The following is a 21,343-nucleotide window of genomic DNA, read 5'->3' as shown; positions in this document are numbered from 1 at the left end:
GCTTGGAGAGAGATTGGGGAGCTCTTCTGCTGGGGCATGAGGACAATTTCAGATCCGGAGGGCAGTCAGGAAAGTGGGATTGAAGGAAATCTCCAAGCGCAGCCCTGTTGGAGATGGCGGAGATAAGAAGGCAGAGGCATTGTGGGAGGGCACCTGGGATGATTGCCCTGAGGCAGTCCTTGTGCCGTCCTGAGAACTAAGTGAAGGGGAAAGTTCAGTGCCACAGTACAGAACGAGGGCCTGGAGCACCATGGTGGAAAGGACTCTGGACTCGGTAGAGCAGCCCCGAGAGCCCCCTTCAGCACCTGCCTCTGTGAACAGCACCTAGCCCAGGGGAGATGCTCAAGAAAAAAACAGCGATATCGTCTTGTTCTCTAAGTCTTAGGATCCCTATGCTCATGAACAAATACTTTGAACTTGGCACAGTATCACTGCATTTTTGCAAATAAACTACATTATCTGTGTGCTTTTTTGTGTTCCCTCAAACCTCCTTCACTAAGTGTAATTTGGTAGCCAGCTATCCTGTATGGAGAGCCTGCTGTTTGTCCATCTCTGTTACAAACACCATCCTTACTCGTCATCTCGTCTAATCCTCACAATAAACGTATAAGTCAGGCACAGCTGTTGTCTCCCTTCTGCAGATGAAGAAGCTCAGGCTCAGGGAGGTCAGGTGCACTAAGTCAACACAGCTGGCCGGGAGAGGATACACGGGAGGCCGCCCCCACCTACCCATGCTAGGTGGTTCAGGGGTGTTGTTTGTTGCTATGCAAAACCACCAATCTGATTTTCAAGAAAATCCGCTGTAAAAAGCAGGTTATATTGATGACAACCATATCTAGTAAAACGTAAACTTTCAGAAAGGAAGTTTAAAGTATTCTCCTGTCTCTCAAATAAATAAAATCTTTTTTTAAAAGATTTTATTTACTTATTTATTTGACAGAGACCCAGCGAGAGCGGGAACACAAGCAGGGGGAGTGGGAGAGGGAGAAGCAGGCTTCCCGTGGAGCTGGGAGCCTGACACGGGGCTTGATCCCAGGACCCCGGGATCATGACCTGAGCCGAAGGCAGACGCTTAACAACTGAGCCAACCAGGCGCCCCGGTAAATAAAATATTTTCTTAAAATGGGGCACCTGGGTAGCTCAACCGGTTAAGCGTCTGCCTTCAGCTCAGGTCATGATCTCAGGGTCCCGGGATCGAGCCCCACGTCGGGCTCCCTGCTCACCAGGGAGTCTGCTTCTCCCTCTCCCTCTGTGCTCTCTCGCTCTCTCAAATAAATAAAATCTTTTTAAAAAGTAAATTATTCTCAACCCAATGTCAGGCATGTGTTACAAGTAGACACTGATTCAGGAAAAGCTGTTGTTCCCCAACTATACTCAGCACAAGCTGCTTTAGCAAAGGGAGCAAGTGGTATTTCAGTTACAGCCTCAGAAGCCTTGCTTTTCATTCGGAAACCTGTGCGGAACACAAAGGTGGCAATCTTCGGCAGGACCCCGCTGCCCACTCCGAGAGATTCTCTTCCCAGAGGAAAGGAGGGTGGATGAGCTCTCTCCCCCAACAGTGTGTTTGTTAGTTTGGTAGCTTCCTAATTCCAGACTTTGTGTTCTTCCTAAGGAACCAGGTATATAATTCCTCCAAATGAATGTTTCCTGGCCCTGGAGCAATACCGGCACTGTGTATGCCAAGACATATACCTATGGCTGGGGTTATGGCCGTCAGAAATATGATTGATGCACTGCAAAAAAAGGAAAACACAAAATACTAAAACAGTAAGTAGAGTAGATGGATGATTCAGTTTCTCTAGTTTCTAAAAATAGAGTTTAAATTACCTTTCCATTAAAACACTTCTAAGGAAACAAATTTTCCTTTTTCCGGTAATGATCAAAAAGAGCCTATCTTGCTCATTTAGAAACCATCAGCCATCAACAGTGCTATCCGACAGAGTGGTCAGGGGGTGTTTTTTTCTTTTCTTTGAAATCCTCTCGGATATAAAATGAGAGAAAGGACCAAGGTGTCCAGAGCCCAGGGGTGGGCAGCCTTTCGTGTGCTTTCTTATGAGGAAGAGAATGCAAAGGATAGGGTTAGCGTGCTTTGAAACACCTGTGGGCTCAAATCTGCAGTTTTATTTTATTTGATTTTATTTATTTTTTAAAGACTTTATTTATTTATTTGACAGCTAGAGAGGGAACACAAGCAAGGGGAGTGGGAGAGGGAGAAGCAGGCTTCCCGCGGAGCAGGGAGCCCGATGCAGGGCTCGATCCCAGGACCCTGGGGTCATGACCCGAGGCGAAGGCAGAAGCCCAACGACTGAGCCACCCAGGTGCCCCTGCAGTTTGATTTTAAAACTATTTTTCAATGTAATTCTTATTCAAGGTTAAAAATTCAAACCGGAAAGAGGGCAGAAGGTGAAAAACAGAAGGTTTTCAGCCCTCCTCTCCGCTGAGCCCCAAACCCTTTTGTCCCGGATGTAACCAGAATGACCACTTTCCTAATGCATTTGGACAAATCCAAACACATTTTACACAGAATAAGCTCTTGTTTTGTTTTGTTTTTAACACAAATGTCATCACAGTAAACATCCTTTCCTGTGGCCTGCATCCTAACAGTATACCATTTTTCTTTAGACTTTATTCATTTATTTATCAGAGAGAGACAGAGCACAAGCAGGGGGAGCGGCAGGCAGAGGGAGAAGCAGGCTTCCCACTGAGCAAAGAGTCCAATGGGGGGGGTGGTTCTGGGGATCATGACCAGAGCTGAAGGCAGACACTTGACCGGCTGAGCCACTCAGGTGTCCCCCTAACAGTATACCTTGATCATCTCTCTTTTTTTTATTTTTTATTATTTTTTTAAGATTTTATTTATTTATGTGAGAGAGACCGAAAGCGAGAGAGATCACAGAGGGAGAAAGAGAAGCCAACTTGCTGCTGAGCAGAGAGCCCGGTGCAGGGCTCGATCCCAGGACCCTGAGATCATGACCTGAGCCGAAGGCAGATGCTTAACCGACTGAGCCACCAGGTGCCCCCTATACCTTGATCATCTTTCCATATCAGTATCAGAGATCTCCTGCATCCTTTGCACAGTGTTTCACAGAAGAGATACAATATAGCAACGCCGTCCTCCATTAATGGACACTTGGGTTGTTTCCAGGTTTTTGCTACTGGAAACTCTGCCCCTATTCATAGATGGCTGGTACATCCTGCACAGACCGCCCCGTACGGACATCTATACATTCCCTAAATTAAAACATATACTTTTAAAATCAGTATAGAGATGTACAAATTGCCATCCAATTTGCTGAACTAGTCTATACTTCCAGTACCAGTGTACAATGTGCCTCTTTCCCCACACCTAAACCCACGCTATTATCAATCTATTTTTTGCCAATCTGAGAGATGAGAGATGAGAAATGGCATCTCAGGTTTAATTTTGAACTAAATGAAAAGGAAAAAAGAATTTATCAAAAGTTGTGGGATGCAGGGGCACCTGGGTGGCTCAGTCAGTTAAGTGTCTGCCTTCAGCTCGGGTCATGATCTTGGGGTTCTGGAATTGAGCCCCGCGTTGGGCTCCCCGCTCAGCGGGAAGTCTGCTTCTCCCTCTCCTTTGCCCCTCCCCCTGGCTCACGCATGCATGCTCTCTCTCTCTCAGTAAATAAAATCCATAAAAAAAGTTGTGGGATAGAGAAAGGGAGGGAGAAATGAAACCAGATGAAACCAGAGAAGGAGACAAACCATAAGAGACTCTTACTCTCAGGAAACAAACTGAGGGCTGCTGGAGTGGAGGGGGGTGGGAGGGATGGGGTGGCTGGGTGATGGACACCGGGGAGGGTATGTGCTATGGTGAGCACTGTGAATTGTGTAAGACTGATGAATCACATACCTGTATCCCGAAACAAATAATACATTATATGTTAATTAAAAAAAAGTTGTGGGATGCAGTGAAAACAGTACTTGAAGGGAAATTTATAACACTGAATGGATATATTAGAGAGAAAAAATCTAAAATCAGTAACTCTAAGCTTCCACCTTAGGGAATTAGAAAAAAAAAACACATGAAATCCAAAATAAGCAGAATATTAGAAATAATAGGCATTAGAAATCAGTGAAATTGAAAACAGGACATTAACAAAGAAAATCAAGGAAATCAAGAGTTGGTTCTTTAAAAAGATCAATAAAATTGATAACTTCTACTCAGACTGATCAAGAAAAAAGAGAAGACACAAATTACTAATATCAGAAATGAAACAGGGGTCATCATTACTGATCCCATGGACATTAAGAGAATAATAAGGAATATTATGAACAACCCTATGGCTTGAAATTTGATAACTTAGGTGAAACAGACCAATTTACTGAAAGACACAATCTACCAAAACTCACACAAAGAGAAGTAAATAATCTGAGTAGGAGTATATCTATTAAAGAAATTTAATCAATAATTAAACTTCCAAAACAGCACGAAGTCCAGATGATTTCACTGATGAATTCTACCAAAGATTTAAGGAAGAAATGATACCAATTCTCTACACTCCCTTTCAGAAATGGAAGCAGAGGAGATATTTCCAAACCTGTTCTTTTTTTTTTTTTTAAGATTTCATTTATTTATTTGAGAGAGAGAGAATGAGAGATAGAGAGCACGAGAGGGAAGAGGGTCAGAGGGAGAAGCAGACTCCCTGCCGAGCAGGGAGCCCGATGCGGGACTCGATCCCGGGACTCCAGGACCATGACCTGAGCCGAAGGCAGTCGCTTAACCAACTGAGCCACCCAGGCGCCCTCCAAACCTGTTCTGTGAGGTCAGCATCACCCTAAAACTAAAAGCCAGCTAAAGACATTACATGAAGGAAAAACCACAGACCAATCTCTCTAGTGAATACAGATGCAAAAATACTCAAAATGTTAGCAAACCATATCCAACAATGTCTAAAAAGAATTATACACCGTGGCATTATTATACAAGTAGGATTTATTCCCAAGTATGAAAGGCTGATGCAACATTTGAAAGTCAAAGTAATCCATCACATCAATAAGCTAAAGAGGAAAAACTATATGATCATACCAATAGATGCAAAAAAAAAGCATTTGACAAAATCCAACATCCATCCGTGATAACAATTTTCATTAAAAAACCAGCAATAAAGAGTAACTTCAACTTGATAAAAACATTTACAATAAATTTATAGCTAACATCATTACTTAGTAGTGAGAAACTAGACACCTTAACCCTAAGATGGGGAGCAGGGCAAGGCTGTCCGCTCTCACCGGGGCTATTCAACATCGTGCTAGAAATCCTAACTTGCAAAGAGACAAGGGGAGGCATGTGGGAACTCTGCACTTCCTGCACAATTTTTCCTGTAAACCTAGAATTCTACTAAAAAATAAAAACTATTTATAAAAAAAAGTTTAAATGGCATCTCATGTTTAATTTTTTTCTTCAGTTAAAAGTGAGTTTGAGGGCCGCCTGGGTGGCTCAGTCAGTTAAGCGTCTGGCTCTTGATTTTGGCTCAGGTCATGATCTCAGGGTCGTGAGATCGAGCCCCATGTTGGGCTCTGCGCTGAAGCATGGTGGATGGAGCCTGCTTATGATTCTCTCTCTCCCTCTGCCCCTCCCTCCCTCTCCCCCTTCCTCCCCCTCTTTCCCTCTCTTAAAAAAAGAAGTAAGTTTGAGGAAATTAAGAGATATAAACTTCTGGTTATGAAATAAATAAGTCAGGGAGATAAAAAAGCGCAGCTTAGAGAAGATAGTTAATAATATAGTAACTTTGTGTGGTGACACATGGTAACTACACTTCGAGTGGTGAGCTAATGTAACTAATTGTCCAATCACTACCTCGTACACCTGAAACTAATAGAACATTGCATGTCAGCTATATGTGACTTAAAAAAGTAAGTGTGAGTATCTTTCTGTTTAGTGGCCATACTAGTTTTGCAAAATCCTTTGTATATTAAAGAAATTTGCCTTTATTGTTTATGTGTGGCTTAATTCTGTTGCTGCTGACTTTTTTCTCCTAGAATTTTATTTATTCATATTGACCAAACTTTTTATTTTATAGCTTTTGGGTTTTGTGTCTTTCATGGAAAGGTTCACCGCAGGTAAGCTCTCCTTTTCTTTTTTTTTCCTAAACCATTTTTGCTTTTTTCTAACATATATATATATTTATTTATTTATGTTTATATCATTGAGCCATCTGAATCTTTCCCAGATGGATAGATAGCCAATGGTCCCAATACCATTTCTTCAATAATTCATGATTCAATCACTAGTTTGATATGGTACCTATATCAAAAATAAGTTCCATATATATTTGAACCTATTTTGGGGGAGTATATTCTGTTCCACTGAACTACTTTTCCCTATTTCAGTACTAGCATCAGACCAGTTAAAGCAACGTAACTTTTACTGTTTGATACATGTAATGTTGCATATTTCCTTCTTGGCCTTTTTTTGTCTTCTCAAAGAAACTTTCTAGATATTCTCCATTTTGTTTATTTATTTATTTTTAAAGATTTTATATTTTTATTTGACAGAGAGAGACACAGCGAGAGAGGGAACACAAGCAGGGGGAGTGGGAGAGGGAGAAGTGGACTCCCCTCTGAGCAGGGAGCCTGATGCGGGCTGGATCCCAGGACCCCGGGATCATGACCTGAGCCGAAGGCAGAAGCTTAATGACTGAGCCACCCAGGTGCCCCTTTATTTATTTATTTTTTTTAGGTGAAGTTTAAGATCATTGTCACGATTGCAAATTGAATGTCCCCTGAGTAAACTGGTTTGAATTCAGGTCTTCAAAGAAGCTGGGACCTTGCCCCCTTGAGGGATGGAGGCAAAGTGTGACTTCGGAAAGGGGGTCTGGAAAGTTGAGCCCGAGTTTTCTTGGTGGAGCCTGTGAAGTGACCAGCAGAGAGCGTGGATTCGCTGCCAGGAAGAGCCTCACAGTCAAGAGCTAGAGCTGAGGAGTGGCCAGGCCCCAGGGAGCCCCGCTGAGGGCAGATCAAAGGCAGGCAAGAAGCAACTAGTCCTCACAGTTAAGTGACAAAAGCCAGAGGGAAAGCTCAGCCTCCAGGGCTGATGGTGTCAGGCGGGTGACAGGAAGGTCTCCGCTGGCCTTCTAACGGGCTGCCTCCCCAGCACCCAGCCTTGGTCCAACACAGAGACAAATCTCTGAGGAGCCAATGAAAAGTGCATGACGGCTCAAGGCAGGAGAACAAGGGAGGAGCAGGAACCTGGAGAGAGCACCAAAGCCGTGAGCTAAGCTCGTGGGTACATGTCTCAGAGTGGGGAGTTGAGGGGAAAGAGGGGGGCATCTTTTGAGGCAACTGTGAAACTCTCTACCCTGAGAATCACAGCAACGTACTCACAAGGAACAGAAACACCAGCAGAGACGTGGCTGAGAAGAACCGCTACCCTCTCCTGCCTTTCTTTAGACCCCCCCCACCCCAGCTTTCCACCCGCCCGCCTTGTCACCTTACCCAGAGCGGGTCCCTAGAGAGGTCTGTGGAGCAGGTGGGAGTCTGGCCTTGGACACATCTTCTCAAAGGAGTATGTTCCGTGAGGTGGCCAGCTCCTGTTGAAATCCCAGCCGGTGCTACGAGGGCACAGAGCGGGGCGTGAGAGCCAGGCTGTGAGGTGAGACAGGACTGGCCCGCTCCCCGCCCTGCCAGCCACTAGCTGTGCTGCTTCAGCTGAGGGAAGGCCCTGCTGTCTAACACGCCGCGGGAATTAGGTGACATGGCATATATAAAGGGCCTGGCATACAGTAGGTGCTCAAGCAATGTTTAGCAGTGCCCACCCCAGATCTTCACTGGCATTTCTAGCTGTAAATGGGGTCTATTAGGAACCACATAGGTGTCTGCAGCTACCACTGCTTAGAAATCTGTCCTAGGGACGCCTGGGTGGCTCAGTCGGTTGAGCGTCTGCCTTCAGCTCAGGTCGTGATCTCAGGGTCCTGGGATCGAGCCCCGCGTCAGGCTCCCTGCTCAGCGGGGCATCTGCTTCTCCCTCTCCCTCTGCTGCTCCCCCTGCTTCTGCTCGCTCACTCATGCTCTCGCTCTCTCTCAAGTAAATAAATAAAACCTTTAAAAAAAAATAAGATCAAAGAAAGTTTGATGAAGTCAACCAGGTAGTGAGTGCCAAACGTCGGATGGGTTAAGGAGCAGGAGCGGCAAGGTGCGGGCTAAGGGGACATGTGAGTGACATTTCCCACATTTACAGGCCAGAAAGTAGGCCTGTGGCATGAGTGCCATGAGTACCTAGCACCATACTGAGCCTTCATAATGGTTACTCCTGGAGTCCTCACAACAACCTGTGTGTGTATGGGCGAGAAGTGGTGTCACTGCCCTTAGGGAAGGGAAAACCTCGTGTCTAGAAGGGCCAGAAGTATCTAGAAGGTACCAGACCCAGGCCTGGAAAGCAGACCCTCCATTTTGTATCTCAAGATGTTACAGGCTGGCTCACACAGAAACATGGGAATGACCTTCCTGGGACCAGCTGGACACCGCAGGGCCACAACCACAGTCCCACATCCTGGCTAGATGATACCTGGAGGCCCTAACCGCCAGGGTTACTGACGAGGCCCCGAAGAAGTCTGTTTGGCCAGGGGCCTTTTAGATCCCAAAGTGGGAGAGTGGGTCAAAGAAGCACCCAGCTATTCCCCTGCTGCCAGCCCTACACATGCCACAGCCCCTGTGTTGTCCCTTGGCCCAGGGAACTTTTGCCTCCAGGACACCGGAGAGCCCTGGTCACAGGCCACTGGCTCTGACACTGGCCACCAGGCAAGAGGCTCTCCACTGTGTGGCTCTGGACAACAAACACTTGAGGGAAATTTCCTATTAGCTTTTCAAACTCTAGCTCCAGTCAACCCGGCTTGGAGAAGGCACGGATTGGCTTCTGATCCCAGGGTGAAGGCCTGGCAGGAAGCCACCTGGGGAGGCCAGTCCCCAAAGGCCAGATGATTCCTCTTGGCTCCAGAGCCTCCAGGGTCAGCCGGCCACTCCTTGTCCCTTCACTCCTGACTCAATTCCCCATTTCTGCCCCGGCCACAACTCTCTCTCACACCCCTTTTCCCTCCCCTTCATGTCAGACCACAGACTTCCCAGCAGGCTCCACAGAAAGACCCGTGAAGAAATGGAAGAGACAGGCCTTCCCTCTCTCTCTCTGCTTGGAGCAACATCTGCCCCTTCCCCAGCCTGCTCTCCCTGGGACATCTTCAGTCTCAGGATCCCTTTTTGAGGACGCGGCCTTCAGCTTTCCAGAACCCTGCGAGCGCGGGGGCCGCTGGGGGCGCGCGACCCACGCCCACCCAGGAGTTGCACCCCAGCACCCGGCGGGTAGGGGAGCTGGGGGGTGAGGGCCCGATCTCCTCCCCCGCCCGAGGCCGGGCGCAGGGGGCCGCGAGGGGGCGCCCGACACCCACGGACCTCTCCGCGGCGCCCGGGGACTGGAACCTGCGAGAATGTCCAGGGGGTGCAAGGAAAGGAAGAGAGCGGCCAAAGGCAGGTGGGTGGGTGGGAGAGGGGTGGGGGCGAGGGGGGCCGCTGAAGAGAGCAACGTGGAGACGAAACCAGCAAATGAGGAACGCGCGGGAGCGCATGGGGGTGGGGGCAGAAGCCGGTGGCCCGGGCGGCCGCTGGCGGGGGGGGGGGGGGATCGCGGAGGGGGGTCCGGGCCAGCGGGCGCGGTGACGTCAGCCGCCGGCACCCGCCGCATTTCGGTCCCGCGGCTCCTGGCAACCGAGGACGCCGGCGGCCGGGCTACCCTCGGCGGGGGTGCTGGGCGACCCCCCGGATGCGCCCCCGCCTCCTGCACCGCCACCCACCCCGGGCGGCCCGTGCGCGCGCTCCCCGCTCCCTGTACTCCCCCACACCCCGGATGCGGCTGCACCCCCTGCACCCACCCACCCCGAGGCGCGCCGTCGCAGCCCCAAAGCCCCGGGCGGCCCGCGCGCTCCCGCAGCCCGGCTCCCGGAAAGCCGGGCTCCTCGGGGGCCCAGTGCCCCGAACGTGACTCAGCAATTTCCGGCGCCTCCCCGGACGCCCCCGGGCTCTGCAGAGCAGAGACCCCAATGGAGAGAAGGTCCGCGGCCTCCCTCTAGCTGGGGCAGGGGCCCGGAAGTACCCCCACACGTGCCCTCCCTCTAAGCAGGGTGGATCTTTCTGGACGGAGGGGGCAGGTTCAGTTACCTGTGCATTAACTGCGCTGACCGAGAACCTACTATAGGCAGCAGAAGAGAGGAAGGCCTGCCTCAGGGGGCTGAGAGCCTGCGCAGGGTGCGTCCCACCCCTCCTGCTGGCTAAGTTCGTAGATAAGAAGATTGCCCTCTTGGAAAAGTTTGGGAATTTAGGGTGCACTCCAAGCCTGTGGGATACAGGCTGGGGAAGCAGCCTCGCAGCCACCCGGGCAGATCAGGGAGGCCTGGGGAGACACAGGTGTGTGGCCTGGAGTTTGACGTTGAGAAGAGGGACCCCCGGAAGAGGGGCTAGCCTTACAGCAGCTGGGAAGCTGGGAAGGGATGTCCAGAGAGGAGAGCTGAGTTTGGTTGGGAGGGGAAGGAGGGTGGCCTTGGGGACCAAATCAGCTAAGGGTGGATTGTTATTTGGTGAGGAGCTTCTGCGGGGTGGCCTGAGGCAGGGACACAAGTGAGCAGGCCAGCGCACTGATCTGGACAAAAACTGGAGTCGATTCAGGAGACAGCACTGAGAAAAGTGGCCTGGTTCGGGTGGTGGAGCACAGAGGGGACTCTGCAGCTGTTAGCCAGGGTGGAGGGGCCACGGGGATTCCTACCTGGAGCTGGCTGAGGGTGAGGTCAATCCCTGATGCTGAGGACTCATGGATCCTTCCTCTTTGGTGGGAAACCAGGAGGTCTCCTTCCCTGACACGGTAGCTGCCCTGAGGCAGGGGACTGAATGAGATGATCCTGCCTTGGGGTTCCCAAAGGCACTCTTGGGGCCCACTTGTTCTTGCTCTGAGCATTTGGTCTCTGTTTGTGCGTGTCCCCCACACTCATGGAAGGGTCTTCCCCTCTGTCTGGATCCGTTGAATGAATGCGTGCATGAATGAATGAGCAGAGAGAAGCCAGTGAACGGTGTACCTGTTTCTCAGTGCACGTGACCTGCCAGACACCACACACAGTTACATCTTCAGCACGGGCTTGTTAATAAGGCCAAGGAGGAGGGCTCGGCTGGGAGTTGAGGCCTGGAGTTCCTGAGGGCAGGGAGGACAGACCCGAGCTCTCTTCTCCCGGTTCCCCACTGTCTTCCCAGCTCAGAGCCCTGGCTGCTGGATCTAGCTCTGCTGATAAGTTGGGGCACGCTCTGCCCGCCCCCTCCATCCATCCAGCTACACTCTGTGGAGAACCTGGCATGGCCTCTGCGCTCCTGGGGCTCCCCATCCAGCAGGAGAGGCACGCACACTGCCCACGTGCTGAAATAAAGGGGCATGCCAGGGGCGCAGCGAATGGACAGGTGGCAAATGTCCAGTTGGGTCCCTTAGCCCAAGAAAAGCCAACCTTATCTGTGCTGATATCCTCAGACCTGTTCCTCTCTGTGTGCCCCAGTTTCCTCACCTGTAGGTGACACTAGAAGGCTCCTAAGACTAAAGGCGCATGCCTCTATGACTGAGGACCATTCCAGCTGCCCCCAGCCTCCCACAGAGAGGGCAAACAGACCAGCCTCGCCCTCCAGCCACCACCCCCCACCCCAGGATTCTGGGCCTGCAGATCCCTCAGACCAGTCTTGAAGACTAGGTCTGCCACTCAGGCACCCCTACCCAGACCTACTCTTAAGAATCAGCTCAGGATAGGGGCACCTAGGTGGTACAGTCGGTTAAACATCCAACTCTTGGTTTCTGCTCAGGTCTCAGGTCGTCATCTCAGGGTTGTGAGATCCAGCCCCGTATCAGGTTCCATGCTCAGTGGGGTGTCTGCTTGAGATTCCTTCCCTCTGCCCCTGCTCCTGCTCATGCTCGCTCGCTCTCTAAAATAAATAAATAAATCTTAAAAAAAAAAAATCAACTCAGGATAGACCAGTCAAGCACGGCAGGCAGGTGGACCACGTGTGTTTGTCTTCTCTTCCTGAGCCCCATCCAAGTGAAAGGAGATGAAAAAAAGAAAAAAAAGCTATACCACAAAAGCCTTGTCCAAGAATGTTCATAGCAGCTGTATTCACAAGGCCCCGTACTGGATAAACAAACCACGGGAGCCATCTGATGGAATACTGCTCTGCCGTAAAAAGGAACAAACCAGTGATGCATGCGACAACATAAATTTCAAAAATAATACGCTGACGGGCACCTGGGTGGTTCAGGTGGTTAAGTGGCTGCCTTCGGCTCAGGGCATGATCCCTCTGCTCAGGGGGGAGTCTGCTTCTCCCTCTCCCTCTGCCTCTCCCCTGCCTGTGCTCTCTCTTACTCTGTCAAATAAATACAATCTTTAAAAATAATAATACTACTACGCTGAGTGAAAGAAGACAAACACAAAGTACAAACTGTTTGATATCGTTTATATGAAATTCTAAAATAGGCAAAACTGATGCAGGGCGATAGAAATGGAATTAGTGGTTGTTGCTTGGAGGGTGAAGGAGCCAGTAGGGGCTGACTCAAAAAAGGGCATGAGGCAATTTCCCGGGGAGTAAAACAAAAAGATAAAGGCATAGAAAGTAGGAGAGAACGGACAGTACAATTTAATGTTTAACATCTGAAAACAGTCGACTGAGAAAAAACGAAGGGAGAGAAAGGATCACATAAAGACTTTGAGACATTGTCCCAGATTAAAAGGTCCCACTGCGTGGCGCATCGCAGGGAATGAAGAAAAGGCTCACACGGAGGGCCACCATCACGGACTTTCAGCATATCAGGGATAAAGCAGAGACCTTAAACACTTCCTAAAGAGGAAAACATATCAAATGCCAAAGTATACGATCCCGGGCGGGGGTGGGGGGGGCAGTGGGGGGAAGGGGGTAGCAGATTTCCCAGCAGCAGCAATGACCTTGGCTTCTTGTTTCTGAGGGTGACTTTATAGCCAGCCCAACTGGCGATCAGATAGGAGAATTGGCTAAAGATACGCTTAGACATTCAAGACCTCAAAAAGTGCACCTCCTGTGCACCCTTTCCAGGAGTTTCTGGAAATACATCAAACAAAGTGTAGAAGTAGAAACAGAGAATCCAGCATGAGAGAGGAGCAAAGAGAAGTCCTAGGATAAGCTTGATTGCAGCTGAGGGGGGACACAGTTTCTGGGAGGGATGCCTGCAAAAAAAAAAAAAAAAAAAAAAGAGTGGCGCCTGGGTGGCTCAGTCCTTAAGCGCCTGCCTTCGGCTCGAGTGATGATCCCGGGGTCCTCGGATCGAGCCCCACGTCGGGCTCCCTGCTCTGCGGGGAGCCTGCTTCTCCCTCTCCCACTCCCCCTGCTTGTGTTCCCTCTCTCGCTGTGTCTCTCTCTGCCAAATAAATAAATAAAATCTTTTTTTAATTCTTTTTTAAATTTTATTTATTTATGTGAGAGAGGGAATGAAAGAGAGAGAGCATGAGAGGGGGGAGGGTCAGAGGGAGAAGCAGACTCCCCGCCGAGCAGGGAGCCCGATGCGGGACTCGATGCGGGACTCGATGCGGGACTCGATCCCAGGACTCCAGGATCATGACCTGAGCCGAAGACAGTCGCTTAACCATCTGAGCCACCCAGGCGCCCCAATAAAATCTTTAAAAAAAAAAGAGAGAGGGGCGCCTGGGCGGCTCAGTCGGTTAAGCGTCCGCCTTCGGCTCAGGTCATGATCCCAGGGTCCCGGGATCGAGCCCCGCACCGGGCTCCCTGCTCAGCGGGAAGCCTGCTTCTCCCTCTCCCACTCGCCCTGCTTGTGTTCCTGCTCTCGCTCTCTCTCTCTCTCTGTCAAATAAACAAATAAAATCTTAAAAAAAAGTATGACTGAGATTCTCTGTTGCACTTGGAATTCAATATTGATATTTTATGCTTGTATGTTTGTAAAATAGCCCTGGAAGTCACACAGGAAACTAGTAAGTGTGCTTGCCTCCTAGGAGAGCTGGGTGACTTGGGGTCAGGACAGAAGGGACATTAGCTTTTCATGTTTCCCTGAAGATCCTTCTGTATCTTTTTCAGTGTTCTAACATGGGTATTCATGGATTATTTTAAAAGGTATTTGCAGAGAATAGGATTGATAAGGATTTGTAAGCCCTTCTGGAACATTTGTGAGTAATTAGCCATAAGTACGCAGAAAACCAGGTAAATGACAAGAAACAGGGCACGTGTGACCTCCTGCGTCCTACGTGAAAAAGACACATTCACAGGACACTAGCCAGCTCAGCAGTGAGCAGTATGCGGGACATGGTCACATCAGATCCCTGGCTGCTTAACCAAAAACCTCACCCAGCAGGAGGTTGGAGACAACTCCATCTTCATCTTCTATGGCAGGAAGCCAGAGCATGAAGTGCAGATAAACTGAAAATCCAGCGCTGGCCGTAGGAATTGGAAATACGGCAAGGAATATCTGAACAACCGAAAGAGTTGAAAATGGTCACAGTAGGTGCGCCTGGGTGGCTCAGTCAATTAAGCATCTGCCTTCGGCTCAGGTCATGATCCTGGGGTCCTGGGATCCAGTCCCACATCAGGCTCCCTGCTTAGCAGGGAGTCTGCTTCTCCCTCTGCCCTCCCTCCCACTCCTGCGCATTCTCTCCCGCAAATAAATAAATAAATAAATAAATAAATAAATAAATAAATAAATAAAATCTTAAAAAAAAAAAGTGGTCACAAGGGCGCCTGGGTGGCTCAGTCAGTTAAGCGTCTGCCTTCAGCTCAGGTCATGGTCCCAGGGTCCTGGGATCGAGCCCCACTTCGGGCTCCCTGTTCGGCGGTGGGGGGGTCTGCTTCTCCTTCTCCCTCTGCCCCTCCCCACCTCTCGTGCTCTCTCTCAAATAAATAAACAAATAAAATCTTTAAAAAAAAAAAGTGGTCATGGTTACTTCTGGGGATTTGCTTGAAGGACAGGAGAATTTTTGTTGTTTTTACGTAATAAGTCTTTTATTTTTTTTCAATTGAGATATAATTGATATATCCCAATCTTTAAAAATACTTTTTTTTTAAAGATTTCATTTATTTACTTGAGAGAGAATGAGAGATAGCACGAGAGAGAAGAGGGTCAGAGGGAGAAGCACACTCCCTGCCGAGCAGGGAGCCTGATGCGGGACTTGATCCCGGGACTCCAGGATCATGACCTGAGCCGAAGGCAGTCGCTTAACCGACTGAGCCACCCAGGCGCCCAAAAAATACTTTTTTTAAAAAAAAGATTTTATTTATTTGACAGAGACACAGCAAGAGAGGGAACACAAGCAGGGGGAGTGGGAGAGGGAGAAGCAGGCCTCCCGCCGAGCAGGAAGCCTGATGCGGGGCTCGATCCCAGGACCCTGGGACCATGACCTGAGCTGAAGGCAGACGCTTAACTGACTGAGCCACCCAGGTGCCCCTAAAAATACTTTTTAAAGTATTGGCTCCCTGCCTACTGTGGGGCTTGAACTCACAACCTGGAGATCGAGAGTTGCGTGTTCTTCTGACTGAGCCGGGCAGGTGCCCTGGTAATAAGTCCGATTTTTTAAGGGGTGCCCTGCTGGCTCGGTCCATACAGCATGCAGCTCTCGATCTCAGGGTTGTGAGTCTGAGCTCCGTGTTGGGGGTAGAGATGACTTAAAAATAAAATCTTTAAAAAAATAAAACTGATTTTTAAAATACAAGTACATATATCATTATGGTAAAAAAAAAATTGAAATTTATTTAAAAAGAAAGATCCACTGGCTACCAGATGGAGAGCGTACGAGGATGAAAAGACCACGCCAGGAGTTCCGGCGACAGGTGAGGTGGCTGAGTGAGGAATGCCGCAGGAAGGAAGCTGTCAGGGAAGGTGGGCCGTCAGGCTGGGGGTACGGAGAGTTTGAGGTGCCCGTGGCACAGGTAAGGGGTGCTCGAGAGGCTCCCGGGTGAGGCAGGAGGGTGTCAGGAGCGTCAGCTGAGAAGAGGAACCATACTGTATTGAGCAAAGCTCTGAGAACAAAATTCCTCCCCTGACAGATGCCTCAAGCCCTGAGGAAATCTCTATCTTGCTTCTGGGAGTAAACTCAGAACTCCTGCCTCCTGCACCACCCCCCCGCTGCCCCCCGCCAGCGCCCCAATCTGATTTCCTCCCAGACTCTTCCTTCAGACAAAAGCTTCCCGGGCCAGAGGAGCTGAAGTTTGGGTAGGGGGTCAGGCTGGAGATTGCTCTCTCTTCGTGGCCCCTTTCTTTCTGCGTGGAGGTTGTCGGACCTAGTTGGTGATCCCCCCACCCTCCCGTGGGGATCCCTTCCGGGGCTGGGAGACCCTCAATGTCCTTCCCTCCCAATCAACCCACACAGGAAGTAGGGAGCCTAGAGAGACCCAGGGAACCAACGTGGATGGGGGTTGAGCCCTGGCCCTCTGCGAGGTCCGCCCTCTTGCACCTCCGATACCCCCAGCCCCTCTCTCCGAAACCGGCCTTGCCTGGCCTTGTGGGACAGTGTCTGCTCCTGGGCCAGCCTCCCAGGCAGTTCCCAGCAGGCCAGGGTTAATCTTTAGCCAAACACCAGGCTCTGGGGACTCGCAGCCTCCTCACAGAGCTCCTGGCCTCCATTAGACCCGGAGGAGCCCGGCTCCAGGGGCGTCAGGCTCAGCGGCCCCGGGGCCCCCTCCTGGTGCACAGGGACGGCTGGGACAGCGGAGCTGGGCCCTGCTCCGTCCTGCTGACCTCGTAGCTGGCCCGTTTGCCCACACTGTGGGTTTGGGTGGGGTAAGGAAATATGTGGGAGAGCCCTCAGGGCCACACCAGTTTGTCCACACCGGCCCTGCCTCTCAGGCCCCCTGGTGGGGGAGGGGTTGAGGCGGATGAGGAGGAGGAAGGCTGGGCCTCTTCTGCTTCCCTCCGCTCCTTCCTCCTACAAGCGTGCCCTCTCCCCCCTCCCCTGGCTCACAGCTGCTACCCGTCCCACTCGGCCTCACTGGCATTCAGGACCCCGTTGCCCCTTTTATTACCCCAGTCCAACCCACAGGGTCAGCAAAGGGGCCTCTTAACTTGTTTCCTGAACAGGGTGGCCTGGGGCTTTTCTCAAAGATCCCCTTGGCTGGAGTGCTTTCACTGCCCCCCCCCCCCACCCTGGGGGCTTCCAGAACCTTCTCAACCCCAGCCGCGGCCGCCGCTGCCGCCGCCGCCGCTGCCAGAGATCCCCTTCGTGTTCATTGTCCGCAGCGGCATCTTGCCAAGGCTACTTGGATGTTTTTCTACTTCCTATCCACCCACCTAGCTGGCTTGTTCATGCATTCATGCATTCATGCATTCATTCATTCAATATTTAAGAAGCGGGCCACTGTCTTTGATCCCGTGAATGTAGGGATAAGCAAGACACGCAGGTCATCTGCCCCCAGGGGCCTAGACTCGAGGGTTCAGAGGCTGAACACTGAGGCGGGCCCGGGTGCCACTCCGTCCCACCCTCCTACCCCCGCATCGCAAGGCAAGAGCTCACTGTAAGCAAGTTCAAGGGAACCGGGATGCCCTCTGGGGTGAAGACACGGGCTCAGTGCCCAGAGTGAGGCATGAATGGGGGCGGGGGGGCCCGGGTGGGAACAGGGCGGCTAACAGAGCGGTGGTGGCTGGGCCAGGAGCAGAGAAGACTGGGCAGCCTCTGGGCCTCACCTCCATTCCCTGGGCAAACAGCGGCGGCGGGGAGGGCCTGGGCAGTCCTTCAGAGGCCCCCAGGGGGCCTGGGCGGGGCGCAGGTGTAGGCATGAAGCCTGCCCTCCCTACTTCCTGGAGCTCTTGCTTTTGGGGGAGCTCAGCTTCCTTCAAAGGGAAAGAGGGTCTGGACTCACAACAGCCTCAGGCAGGGTGATGGGCTGGGCTAGGAGTCAGGTGAGGGGGTGGGGGCAGCAGAGAGACCTCTGGCCCTGTTGCTCCCCCTGGTTAACGTGCACCTGCCTCGCCCCGCCCTGCCACTCAGGCTGGTTGGCTTCTGGGGGGCAGTGCCCTCCAGCTGGTCCCTGCCTGCTCCTGACACACAGGGCAAGTTCAGGCCCCAGCACCTCTATGGTGGCTCTGACCCTATGGTGTCCGACCTGACCTGGAAGCCACAGACTGAGACAGACACCTGTGCCTCGGGAGGAAGGTGACTCCCCCTCCCCCAGGGCTGCCATACAAATGTTTGGGCACCTGGGCACCCGCAGCATGGGTGGCCTCACAAAGTCCCCTCCCCTCCCCCAGGATCCTCCGCTCCCTTGTTACCTGTGTTTTCCTCCTCATCACACAAGACTGTGTCAGCAGGACCTGGGGCCAGTCGGCCACCCCATTGTTAATGCAGGCCTCCCCGCCACATCCCCACCCCCGACAGGCCCAGGCCTGCCCCTGCGGCCAGCCCACTGCCCCCTGCCAGGAGTCCAAATACACCTGTTTACCTTTGAGCCTCAGTCCCGGATGGAAGTGCGCCTGACTCCTGCCCACCTCTCCCCCAACCCTCACCTTCCTTCCTGCCAGCCCTCCAGAGCTCACCCCTTTCTGCAAGTGTGGGTGCTGGGGTGGGGGTGGGGTGGAGAGCCAGCCCCACCCTCAGCTCTGCAGGTGGCCTGGCCTGTTTGCTCCAGGTCAGCAGCAGGGAGAGTTGGGCTTGGGGAATCCCGGGATTCTCCAGACACTGAGAGTCACTGGAGTGAGTGAGTGAGTGTGTGTGTGTGTGTGTGTGTGTGTGTGTGTGTGTGTGTGGCCTGTCCTGTGGAACAGGATGTGCGGAGGCAGGGAGTGGAGGGCTCCCAAGGTCTGAGCTCCTACCCATCCCCCATCACATTCCCTGCTGTGGGACACCTTGGGGGAGGAGGGCGGAAAAGGTGGCATGTTTGGAGACAGAAGGCTGGCTCTTTGCTTTGGGAAGGCCCTGTCCCCACACTCAAGCATGAAGTGGTTTCAGGGGCTTCTCACCTCAAAGGTGGGGATCAGAGACATGAGGAGCCTGCTTGGAGAGCTTGGGTCACGGGTGCAAAGCCACAAAGAGAACGGACCGCTGAGTACGACGTGGGAGGCTGGGGGCGGGGCTGTCTGCAAAACCTGAACAGGGACCTGCGGTTAGAGGCATCACCCGTCTGCGTCAGTGTCCCGGCTCCGCGGTGGTGCTAGGCTTACGGGGGAGTGTCCTTGTTCTAAGGAAGTAGGCGCTCAAGTATTTAGTGCTAAGGGGCGTCAGGTCTGCAACTTACTGGAAAATGATGTGAAATCTATTTAGATTGGGATTACACCTAATTTATAAATTAAAAAAATAGGTAAATGAACACCTTTGTTAAAAAAAACCACCCAGCCAGGGCGCCTGGGTGGCTCAGATGGTTAAGCGTCTGCCTTTGGCTCAGGTCGTGATCCCAAGGTCCTGGGATCGAGTCCCGCATCGGGCTCCCTGCTCCTTGGGAGCCTGCTTCTCCCTCTGCTTCTCCCTCTCTCTCTCTCCCTCTGTCTCTCATGAATAAATAAATAAAATCTTAAAAAAAAAACAGAACAAACAAACAAACAAACAAAACAAAACAAAACAAAAAAACCACCCAGCCAAGGGCCAGGGCAGGGATGGATCGGAGGGGTAAGCTGCAGGTGCATGCTTTCTCCCCACTCCCTGATGCTGCGGGTTGAAGAGTGTGTGTGTGTGTGTGTGTGTGTGTGTGTGTGTGTGTGTGTGTGAAGCCCAGGGGCCCAGCCCCTTCAGAGCCGCCTCCCGCTTTTGCTACACGTCGGAAGTATCTGGGGACCCTTAAAAATGCTCATGCCCGGGCCCCACCCCACCTGTCAATCCAGGGTGTACCCCCTTTGGCCAGGGCTGACCCTGGGGGGCCCCTGGAGAAGGCCTCTACTGGGGACTGTGGAGAGGAAGCTGGTGGGTGGTGGGGAGAGGGAGGGAGGAGTCGCTTGGGGGGGGGCGAAGAGAGTCTCAGTGGAGGGCAGACCTCCTCAGCCTGCTGTGGGGCGGGGGTGGCCTGGCTTTGGGCTCAGTAAGGCCCCAACCTCGCTGGCGGGCCCTGCAGTGTGCGCGCTTCTCCTGAAATATTTGGAATAATTAGCAAATGAAAGCAGCAAGTTAGCACTGGGAATGCCAGGTTGGCCGAGCGCCAGACTTGAGAGAAGGGAAAGAAAGCGGCTTCGGGAGAAAAGGTCCGTGGAGGCTGGGCAGGATTGTGGGGACAGGGCCCGTTTGTGCCCTGTGTGTGGGAGGGGGCTGGGTGGCGAGGTGGGCTCCAGACAAAGCTGGCGTGATGGGAGGGAAAGGTGCTGCTGCGTGTCACCCCCCCCCCACATTTCCTGTGCCTCGGTTTCCCCCTCAGGACTCTGGTAGGCAGGTCCCTCACCGAGTGCACCAGCTGGTGTGAGCGAGTGGGGAAGCACGGTCTGGGCACCTTGACTTCCCTGGTGGTTTTCTCCTCCTCCTCCTCCTCCAGCCCGCCCTGGGCCCCGGAGGGAAGGCGCCAGGCTTGGTGAGCACGCGCCAGGTTGGGGCCCTCTGGCCTCACACCCTGTCCCTCCGGGAGAGGACCGAGGGAGGGTGGTGCTGGAGACAGGCCCGGGCCGGGACCGAAGACTCAGGCAGGCGAGCCCGGGCAGGCCCTGGCGGTCAGGGACACGTGAGCTGAGCCCTGGGCGTGCTCGGCCCTCGTGAGTCCCCAGGACCAGGGAGGGGGCTGTGTCTTCTTCGTCGCCCGCTTCCGGGGCTGAGGGTGCCATTCTCCCCATTGTGCAGATGGAGGTGTTGAGGCCCCAGGCTGGAGGGGACCGCTGGGGGCTGCGTTTCAGCCCCTTTCTCCCTGGGGACACCGAAGTCATGGGAGTTCATCAGGGGACACTCTTGAGGCCTTCGGTGCCCCCCATCTTCCTCCCAGCCATTCCCCCTCCGGCGGTGAAGAGAAAGACCCCCTCCTCCCAAACTGGCCCTCAAGTTGCAAGCTGGTCCATTTTCAGATTTTTAAACATTTTATTTTTAAAAATTTTTTTATTGTAAATAACTTTCCATGAAAAAGGTTAAATTGCCCCACAGGGCAGGAGGGTGGATGTGGGACTCAGACGGAAGGGCTCCGGGTAGAGTGAGACACGCCCCCCCCCCAGCAAGTACAGGCAGGGATGCCGGCGATCCCAGCCTTCCTGGTCCCAGAGGTTCTAGCAAGCTCTGCACCTCTCCCCGTTAAGCCTATCGCTATACTCACTACGTTAGTCTGTCTGTCCTCCCCACTGCAGCTCAGATGCCCCTGCCCCCAACCCCCCAGCACCCCAACTCCCGCTGCGCTCTGCCTCAGGTCCGGCTGAAAGATTAGGGATTTACACTCCCTTCCCACCTCTAGG

Source organism: Eumetopias jubatus, unplaced genomic scaffold, assembly GCF_037043125.1.
Source record: "Eumetopias jubatus isolate StellerSeaLion01/CBP00866 unplaced genomic scaffold, mEumJub1_p1.0 scaffold_10, whole genome shotgun sequence".
Classification (NCBI taxonomy): Eukaryota; Metazoa; Chordata; class Mammalia; order Carnivora; family Otariidae; genus Eumetopias; species Eumetopias jubatus.
This window is presented reverse-complemented; position numbering follows the sequence as displayed.